Here is an 11,143-nt window from a genome sequence, read left to right on the forward strand (position 1 = left end):
ATATGTAAGTGTGTATTTGTATATGTATGATCTTCGTCCGGTGCCCATGTGAATCAAGAGACGAGTCCCGGCGACTAATGTTGTGATAGACGAAAGGTTTTACTAAACTGAATACATGAAACGAAGTAAAGACGAGGATACGAATGTTGTCAAAAATATATAATAGATAAACTCCGGTTACGTTACCACTTAGTCTAGTGCGACGATATCCGAAAAAGAAATGAGTATGGATAGTAGGAAAGATGAAGAATAAGAAATGTGAATAAACGGAATCCTTGAAAGAGTTGACAAGCAACGCGTAAGAAGATTTGTATGACAATTTGACGAACAAGTTTATGAATGAGTGAACAGGTTCCGATGAGATAATCTGTGACACAATGGTCGGAGTGAATAACGAGATTCCGACAAAGGGAAATTTTCGTGAATCAGTGGAGCCTTAATAGGAGTGGTCTGATTCTAATCAAAACTCTATTTGTTGTACTTCTACACCTCTGATTCTGATAAGGCTCTGTCTATTACGCCTCTGTACTTCTGAATCCGATTACGTTTCCGTCTAATATACCTCTGTCTGATTGACTCTGGATATGAATCTGTCTGACATATCTCCGTATGTCTAACTCTGATTACGAGTCTGTCCAACACATCTCGGTATGTTTGACTCTGATTGCGAATCTGTCCGATACATCTCTGTATGTCCGACTCTGATAACGAATCCGTCTGATACATCTCTGTACGTCTGACTTTGATCACGAATCTGTCTGATACATTTCTGTCCGTCTGACTCTGAACATGGATCTGTCTGACATACTCCCATACGTCTGATTCTGACTACGAATCTGTCTGCCATAATTTAGTACGTCTGCCTCCGATTGCGAATCTGTCCGATATGCTTCTATGCGCCCGATCCCAGTTGTGAATCTGATTGGTATGACATGGGAATACTATGATGTGGAAGGAACCGAGGAGTGTATCAAGAAGGGATATGGATTATGATGTCTGAAAAATTTGGAAGGAAAGGAAGAAGGGACATAATGTCTGTGAAAGAGCGAAAAGCATTCATCGGTTACTAGAATACAATTCATGGCCCAGCGATTATATGGAATATGAGAAAACACGTTATGAGAGCATATGAGTCAGTAATGTGAAGAATTACTCCGCCATATTAGTAAAGAATCTGTATCGAAAAGTCGACAAAGGACGATTATAAAAAGGACCCTCCCGAAATAGTATGACGCCCCATGAGGTCAATTTAATATTCGAGGATGAATTTTTTAAAGGGAGGGAGGATGTTACATCCTGTATTTTTGTATATTCGAAAAATTCGAAATAACTTGACTTGTAATGAATAAGGCCATATTTAGACCTTACTTGGTATGAATGTGTCGGTCGTGAATACATTGGTGTGGAACTACGAAAGGTGGCCAAGGGCAAAATTGGAATTTTGGAAACTTGCTTCATGAATTACAAAAATGTAACCAATTGGACTAAAAAAAAAATAATAAAATGAGGCCCAAAATGGGAGGCCCAACCGGCCAAGATGGCCTTTGGCCCAAGCCCACCAATTAGTCATGTGACTAATTATATTAAGGGATAAGCTCTTAAGAAACTTCAAGAGAAATCAAGAACAAACAAGAGAGAAAAGAAGAGGAGGGCTACGACCAAACAGAAAGAGAAAGAGAAAAAGAAAGAAAAATTCTTGGAGCCAAATCCTTGGTTCAAAAATCCATTTCTTGTGGGATTATTACCAAGTGCAAGATCCTCTACAAAGTGATATAATTATTTTGGCAAGAAAGTAGTTTTGGTGGCAAGTGAAGGACTTGAAGGAAAGGTAAGGATTTTATGCTTTTGTTATGTTATGGAAGGTGTATGTATGTTGTAGTGTGTGGAAATGAATGAAAATCATGAAAATTTTGTGTGTTGGGATTGTATGCATGTTGGTCGTGAGTATGCATATATATTGCATGCCTATGATGACTTGAATTCATGTTTGAATCTTGTTGTAGTTATAGTAGAAATTGTATTGGAAATGAAAGTTGAATGAATTAGTGGAAGTTGGAAAATTTAGTGTGTGGCCGTGTGGTGTATGTTGATGATGGAGGGTGAACTAAATTTTGTTAGTATGATAATTGTGTTGATTGTGAAGTGAATGAAAGAATAATCGTTTTTGTTGTCATGGAAAATTTGTTGTTAAGTCGTTGTAGGAAGTTATACAACTTTATGGTAACTTATGTAAATGTGGAAATGAAAGTAGGAAGATGCAAATTATGATTATCGTTGATGATGTTGGAAGATAGAAATATGTCATGAACATATATGCTAAAGATTGGAAGTTGTGGGTGAAATATGACTTTGGTAGTAAGCTTGTATATTGTGTATACCTTATGAATATTTTGTGAAAATGGTATGATACGCCTCCGAAGTATGTTGTAATGACCTTGATAAGTGATAAATATGAAAATGGTAAGATTGGTTTGGAAATGTAAGGTTGGAATGAAAGATGTTATGTTAAGTCGGAAAGATGGCTAGTTATGCCATATTATGTGTTTTGTGATATTTGATGTTGTTATCGATGTTGTTGTTGAATGGTTGGGTTGCTGTGTTGATATATTGAGCCGAGCTAAGTCTCGGGGATGTTATATATATAGGGGAAATGCTGCCGAAAGTTCGGTAGGCAAGTATGTAACAAGTTTGGATTATTGAAAAGCTTGAATTTGACTTTTGGCAAACTTGACCATTTGTAGATTCTGGACGAAATTGGAAGTGAAGCTAAGCGAGTATAAGGCGTTACTGAGGTATGTAGAGCCTTCCCCTTTAGTCTTAGGCATGTTCTGAATGCAATAGGCTCGGCCGCGAGCCTTAAGTACGACTCCGTTCCTCGGAATTCGAGATGGAAATCCGCTCCAATTCCTTCAGTAAGATTGAATCATTTTTCTTATAACTTGTCCCTAAAGTGAAATTTTGTATAAACCTTTCCTAAACGGAGTCGGAATACTTCCATATGACTATGGATGACCTCATAAGGTCTATTATCAGTAATTTACGTATGTCGCCTCGAGTTGGTCCGAGGTGGGCCCACGGAGCCCCGATACCTATTGTATGATCTAAATTGTCTCATTTCTGTCCGATTTTCACAAGTAACCTCTGGACTATTATTCTGATCACGATATGACTACTTTTTATATAAATCTTATAAAATGGTTTTGACATCTGGAAATCTGATTCTGGTAATAATCTGTCGTGCCTTCCCAAGTAGGATATAGGCGCGTATTATGAATACCATCCGAATACTCTGATTTGACTCGCCGCTTGGCATACTTTAGTTTGATTGAGTCTGTATGTGTGTGGTTTCTCATTAATCTGTTCGTGGATGTCTCAATGCTTCCTTCACTGCGTCCCGGGCCAGGTTCTGTTATCGTGCATATTCCTCTGCATTGTTCACCGCGTCCCTCGGTGTGCGGGCCGGGATCTGTTTATATCAGTATGATATCATGATCTGTGTATGGGGTTGGCGGCCAGGATGGCACATTATCTGATTCTGTCTATCCACCGCGTCCCGTACTAAGAGGGTCGGGTTCTGTTTACCGCGCCCCCGTGACAGGGCCGGGATTTGTATGTATGTATGTATGTACTATCAGCATTTATATAAGCACATGACTCTGTATGATTCTGTATGATTCTGTATGACTCTGCATGCATAATTTTGTCCGGCACACGTCTGTCTGTCCGTATGTATTATGATTCTGTCTGTCAGTCTGGACCATGATTCTGTCTGTCCGTCTGGATTGTGACTCTGTCCGGTATACTTTCGTCTGTCTGTTCGGCATATGATTCTGTCTATTATATTTCTGTGTTTCTGGTCCAGATCATGATTATGTTTGATACATTTCCGCTTTACATACTCGGTAAATTTTTCGTACTGACCCCCGGTTCTTCGGGGGCTGCGCTACATGCCCGCAGGTACAGACGCACCTGGAGATACACCGCCAGTCTAGGACTCAGATTCTGCTATTTTGAAGAGCTCCTTTGATCCGGAGTGAATACTTTTGGTATATATCTTCTGACATCTGTATATTCTGTATGTATGATAATTTTGGGTACGGCGGGGCCCTATCCCGTCATCTGATTCTGTATGTCTGTTAGAGGCCTGTAGATATGTATGTGGGTTACGGGTTACATCTGTTCAGGTAGGTGCGTACGATGTTGTGACTCCGTCTGCTATGTTAGCCTCATCGGCTTATGCAAAAGTTTCAGTATGCATATGTATATATATTTGCGCGCGCGCCGTATCTGTATTGGCTTGAACCTGTAAACACCTATTTGAAATATTCTGTCTGGTACACCGATTCTGTCAGGTAGGTACGTATGGGTATCCAGTTAGGATACCAGTCGCGGCCCACGGGGTTGGGTCGTGACACGAATGAAGAGATAAGTGGAAAAGGTATGTGGTTAACCTTCTCTCATATGTTTATGGATAATTTGTGAGTATCGTGGAAGGTTGAAATGAATGAAATTCATGGAAAAATGTGATGTTGAAGTGGTGGCCGTGTGTGTAGCATTGGCCGTGTACATATGGTGTTGTGTAGAAGAAATAGATTAATTTTACTTAGTCTTTTGGTTGTTGATGTAATATGTAGAAACGAATGAAAATGCATGACAACATGTATGATGTTATTATGGCCGAATAGGGGTTGGTTTGGCAAGTTATGGTGAATCGATTCTAGGTGATATTTTAGTTGTTGTTGTTGTGGAATCCATAAGAAAATGAAGGTTTAATGACTTGGAAATGAAGTTGTAATCGTTATAGAATTGCTGAAGAAAATTAATACGAAACTTGCTTGGATTCTTACATTGTATGAATGATGTGTTAATACATGATTGTTGATATGGTTTATGAATCTAGAATGAGAAAAATGTATGGTTAATACTTTTGTTGAAGTTGGAGGATTCGGGTAGCATTGGATTATTATGAATATTGTAGTATTGTTAGAATAATTGTTGGTATTGTTGTTGATGATGTGGCGGAGTTCCATTCTCGGGTTTGTTGTTGTTAAATTGGCCGAGCTAGATTCTCGGGGACGCTGTATTTACAGGGGAGATGCTGCAAAAATTTCGGCAGAATATAAATGGATTTATTTGAGAAGTTAAGACAAGTGAATGACAATGAATTTAATAATTATGTGAATTCTTTTGTATGTAGATTAGCAAGTTTGGACAGATAAGCGTACCTAGTTGGTCGTGGCACAGGTATGTAAGGCCTACCCATTCCTTCTTTTGGCATGTCCTAGAGTCAAATAAGGTATGATATGGTATACATCTTGAGGTTACTCTATTCTGTGATTCCGAGTTGGTTCATGATTCGTATTCACCCTTTTTTATATGTCTCTGTGATTTCTGAAGTTCTATTAAATATGTTTCTGAGTCTGCCTATGATTCTGATTCACTTCTGATATAAGTCTGTCTGATATGAATGAGTTGTTATACGATTGAGTAACGAGATAAGTATAAAGAGTTTTGTTTCTGAAAGAATTATGTGAGTTTTAATGTCCCTAACCTTTGGAAAAGATCTCAGATTTGCTTTAAAACGCTTATAGAACGTTCTGTACTTCAAACGTTTGTAACTTTCTCATACGAAGTCGGATTGGCCTGAAACTTGTTTCTCAGCCTTCTGATGTCAGTGAGTATACTTGTCTATCAAGTCTCTATTTATATGCATATATTTCTCACTACTCTGCTCGTGCACGCCTCAATATGTCTATTCACCGAGTCCCGGGCCGGGTATGTTATCGTGCGCACTCCACTACATAGTTCACCGAGTCCCTCATTAGAGGGCCGGGTACGGTATATGTATATGATGATATGATGAGATGATGATATGTTATGGTGTCCAGGAGGGCATATGATGATCTGATTCACCGAGTCCCTCACTAAAGGGCCGGGTACGGTATATATATATATATATATATGCGTGTGTGTGCATGCATATGATATAACATACTTCTGCTACCGAGTCCCGTAATGGGCTGGGTACGATTTGCGATATTGACATACAGATATCTGTGTACATGCATATGATTCTGATATACATATGTCACCGAGTCCCGTAACGGGCCGGGTACGTCCTATGATTATTATGCTCATACTCCACACTTACGATTTCAGTTATGGGTCTGTTTTCTGTATTTCATGCTTTACATACTCAGTACATATTCCGTACTGACCCCTTTTCTTCAGGGGCTACGTTTCATGCCGCGCAGGTACACCCAGATGAGTAGAAGTCATTACAGAAGATGTTCCAGCGAAGTTGGTAGGCTCTACTTGTTACTGGAGTGCTGCCGAGTAAGAGTACCTGTGTCGTAATGTCTGATTTATGTTAGAGACTTTGCAGACAGAGTCGTGGGTATTAGAAGTCAGTCTGTAAGCGGCCCCGTCGGCCGATGTATCATTTTGCGTTATGTTATAATGTCCGTGTGATTACAAATTCTATTTGATTTAAGTACGATAGAAAGGAAAATTTTGAAAAATCTTGCTATGTATTTCATCTTTATTTGATTTAAAAGTCCGAAAGATTATGTATGTAATAAGAGTCAGAGGGTTCGCTCAGCTCCGGATGTGGGGCCGGGTGCCCATCACACCCTAGGCAGATTAGGGTGTGACAGTTACTTTATTCAATTGCCTATAATCAAAGCACATTCTCAGGGAGCCATCTTTCTTTCGGACGAACAATACGGGCGCTCCCCACGGGGATGAACTAGGCCTAATGAAGCCTTTATCAAGCAAATCCTTCAATTGCTCCTTCAACTCTTTCAATTCTGCGGGTGCCATTCTATATGGAGGAATAGATATAGGTGTGGTGCCTGAGAACATATCAATGGTAAAATCAATCTCCCGTTCGGGAGGAAGGCCTGGAAGCTCTTCCGGGAACACATCCGGAAATTCGTTCACTACGGGAACTGACTGAAGGGTCGGCGATTCAGCTTCTACATCTTGAACTCGCACTAGATGATAAATACATCCTTTCGTGATCATCTTCCTTGCCTTTAGATAAGAAATAAATCTACCTTTTAGTGATGCCGCATTCCCTTTCCATTCTAAGACTGGTTCTCCCGGAAACTGGAAACGAACCATCTTCATTCGGCAATCAACATTGGCATAACAAGAAGCCAACCAATCCATGCCCATAATAACATCAAAATCTACCATTTCTAGCTCATGAAAATCAATCATGGTATGACGGTCACAAATCGTGACTATACAATCCCTATATACTCAGCTAGCTATTACCGATTCACCCACGGGTGTGGACACCTCAAAAGGTTTGATCGACTCTGGCTCAACTATAAATTGACCCGCAATATAAGGAGTAACATATGATAACGTGGATCCCGGATCAATCAAAGCATATACATCATGAGAGAATACCGATAATATACCTATGACCACGTCAGGAGAAGAATCTAGATCTTGGCGTCCAGCCAAGGCATAAATACAGTGCTGAGGGCCGCTAGTACTGGGAGCTCTGCCTCTACCTCTACCATGGTTGACTGGCGCATGTGAACCTGGTCCCGTAGGGTGTACAGATGTCGAAGATCCGGCTACCGACCCTGATGGTTGGGTCCTACCTCTACCATGTACTGAGGGGAAATCACGCATAATATGGCCTGGTCGCCCACATGAATAGCAAACATCTGAACCTAATCGGTATTGACCCCAATGCGACTTCCCACACTGGGAACATCGTGGTATAGGTGGCCTTGACTGGCCTGAATCACCTCTAAACTGGGACCCCAAATAACTCTGACTCGGCCCGGGATAAGTAGATCTATCAAGGCTCTGGCCTGAAAACCGTGGAGGTGCACTGGTCATAGAATAGCCCGAATGTCTAGGGAACTGTTGCCTGTGTCCGCTTCGGGACTCACTCATTGGGCCTGAAGATCTGGCCCTCTTGTTATGTCCCCGATCTTGCTCACGTTCACCTCTTCGCTGCTGTAGGATTTCTTCTAAGTTCTGAGCATGTGCCTGAATGCGTGCAATGTCCATACCGTCCTGAAGGGACGCAGTCAAGCATTTATCCATCAGATGGGGCCCTAGGCCCTTTACAAATCGGTGTACCCTGTCGCCCATATCTTCTACCATGGCCGAAGCATACTTGGCCAAGGAGTTAAAACGGAGGCTATACTCTAGGGCACTCATGCTTCCTTGCCTCAAGTTCAAGAATTTATCGGCCCTTGCTCGCCGAACTTCTAGAGGCATATAATGACGGAGAAAAGCATCAACAAACTCTTGCCATACCGGGGGAGGTGCATTGGCTCCCCGTGAAGCCATCCATACTGTATACCACTGGATCGAGACATCTCTCAATCTATATGACGCTAGGTCTACTGACTCGGTGTCTGAAGCATGTATCAATCGGAGCGTCCTTAGCATACCATCGATGAAATCCTGAGGATCCTCCTCCGGCTTTGACCCAAAGAATTCCGGAGGGTTCAAAGTAATGAAATCACGGGCTCTTGCACTAACAGCCCTATCACCATACCCTGAACTGTGCCTCTGAGCCTGGGCCGCAACCAATTGAGTCAATAAAGTAATGGCCTCTTTTACATCTTGGCCCGAAGCATTTGGTGGAGGAGCTGGAGGTGCTGGAGCTGGGGCTGAGGCTCCCTCACGCTCCTCAGAGACGGGCACTGTCTGGGAGGACTGAGATTGAGCCGCACCCTGGGACTCACTTTCCTCTACTACCGGTGGCGGTGCTTTCTTAGCCCGCTTCTCTGCCACCGTCTTGCCCTTATGGGCTGCCGTAGCCTTTCCCTTTTTAGGCATGTTACGTCCCGTATTTTTATACATTGGGACAACCCGGATTAACTATGATAATTTGAGGCCAAGACTGTTCCGGGATTTGAAGTCGGGACTTTTGACCATTCGATTTTATTTTGAGACATAAGTTGAATATGAAATTGATGGCATTGAACACTTAGGAAAAATTGGGACCACAATTCATAAAATTGGAATTAAAAATCTTGCCCAAAAATGGCCTTGTAGCCGTGTGGTCCACAAAAAGGTCCCACACATTGTGTGGCCAATTTTAATTGGTCCAACACATGTGTGGGCCATAAACTAGTAGCGATATTTTGTGGACTTAAAAAGATGACTTCAAGTCATCTTTCTATCATTTTACACTTAGACAAAAATAACAAAAGTTGAAGAGCTCCAACAAGGAGGCTCACGACAAGAGCCATGGAAAATCAAGTCCCATTTTTGCCTCCCTAAAAATTATTTCTTTGGTATAAAAACACTATTTGGAGGTCCCTAAGTGGCGTGAAAGTATCGTTTGGGTCATCCAACCAGCCTTTGTGTCAAATAGCAAACCCTAGCCATTTGTGGAATTGAAGAAGGAAAGGTAAGTTTTGCTCTTGTTTATGTGTTATGGACGTTTAATTCATGTTATGGTATGTTAATATGGATGAAAATCATGAAATATAGTATGTTGGAAGTGGGGTGTGTGATGGGTGTGTTAGCCGTGTGTATGGGTGTGGTTATGTAAATGGGTGTTGTGACAAAATTGATGAATTAAATTCCTTGTAGCATGTTTGATTGTCGTAGAGCGAAGAAATAAATTAGAACCATCTATATGTATATATGTGGGTGTGGCCGTGCATGGTCCCAAATGTTTGGCAAAAATCGCATTAATATCGCTTAGTGTTTTAGTTGTCGTCGTTATGAATTCTAGTTGGAATTGAGCATTTAATGACTCAAGAATGATGTTGAGATTTTGTGGGCTGATTTGGGTCCTATTATGCGTTTGATGTAAGTCGTATATTTGTGAAAATGACATCGATATATTGTGGATTGTGATACAAAACATGACTTGAAAATGAGGAAAGAAAATAGGGGGCTGCTCTCGGCTAAGGGGACTGTTTTCGGCCACTTGGAGAAAAATTATTGGCTTGTTGGAAAAATTATGTGAATTGTTTAGAGTGTTCTTGAATGTTGTTAGTATGGATTTGGGTTAATAATCGAATGTACGAACGATATTGTGACTTGAAAGTAAGCCATTGAATCAATAATTGAAAAGTTGTCGAATGATGAAAAAGAGAGCTATTAATGTTATTTTTCCTTCCGAATTTATTATTTATGTTGTTAGGTTGGTTATTGTGGTTGTTGTTGATTTTGAGTGAGGTAAATTCTCGGGATGGCCTATTTACAGGGGAAATGCTGCCGAATTTTCTGTAGAATTTAATGAGTAGTTGGAATGAATGGCTTAAGTGCCCTTAGCTAATGTTTGGTATTCGTTGGCCTATTTGTAGACCTTGGGAAGCCCGAGGCGTAGATTGGAATTTACTTTAGATCGGCTAGCTTGGAGTGCGTACGAGGTATGTAAAGCGTAGCCCTTCTTTCGTTTGGCATGCTTTAGTTATAAATAGGCTAGACTACTAGCCTTAAGGAAATCCTAAATTCGAAATCCGAGTTCGCTATGATCTTTACATATATTCTTTGGCATTCCTATGTATGATATGATGAAATATGAACTATTATGCCTTTGACAAAAATTGATTTCTAAACTTTGCAAAATAAGTTGTTTTAAAGAATTCCGAACTATAAACGCCATATCTTCCTCCGAAAGGTTCGGATTGCTTTAATATTTTGGTAAGAGTTTATATGGCATATGATGAATATGTTTTCTATAGGCGGGCCCGACGCGGGTCAATACCCGTCCGTGGGTCCCGCGACTTTCCTTTATGTAATTCGGAAATTTTTTGAAAGAATTTGTTATGATTATTATTTTGAATATCAAGTATGATCATTTTGCTTATGTTTGAATTTATGATAATGAATTTATGCATATGACTACTCACGACTCTACTCGTGCATTCTGTTACTCCTTCGCCGAGTCCCGGGCCGGTTCTGTTATCGTGCGCACTTTGATATACTCCAGAGTTATGCTGTGTTTATGGTTCACCGAGCTACTCGCAAAAGAGGGTCGGGTTCCACTTATATTTGGTGTTATGTTGGGTATGGCGTTATGCTGTGATGTGATATGTGACGGAGATACGGAGATTTGAAATCTTTCTGGTGTTATGCTGTGTTTATGGCGCCATCGACAGGCGGGCGACCATATTTTTCTGTACCCTATGTATGACTCACATAT

This window comes from Lycium barbarum, chromosome 10, assembly GCF_019175385.1.
Source record: "Lycium barbarum isolate Lr01 chromosome 10, ASM1917538v2, whole genome shotgun sequence".
Lineage (NCBI taxonomy): Eukaryota > Viridiplantae > Streptophyta > Magnoliopsida > Solanales > Solanaceae > Lycium > Lycium barbarum.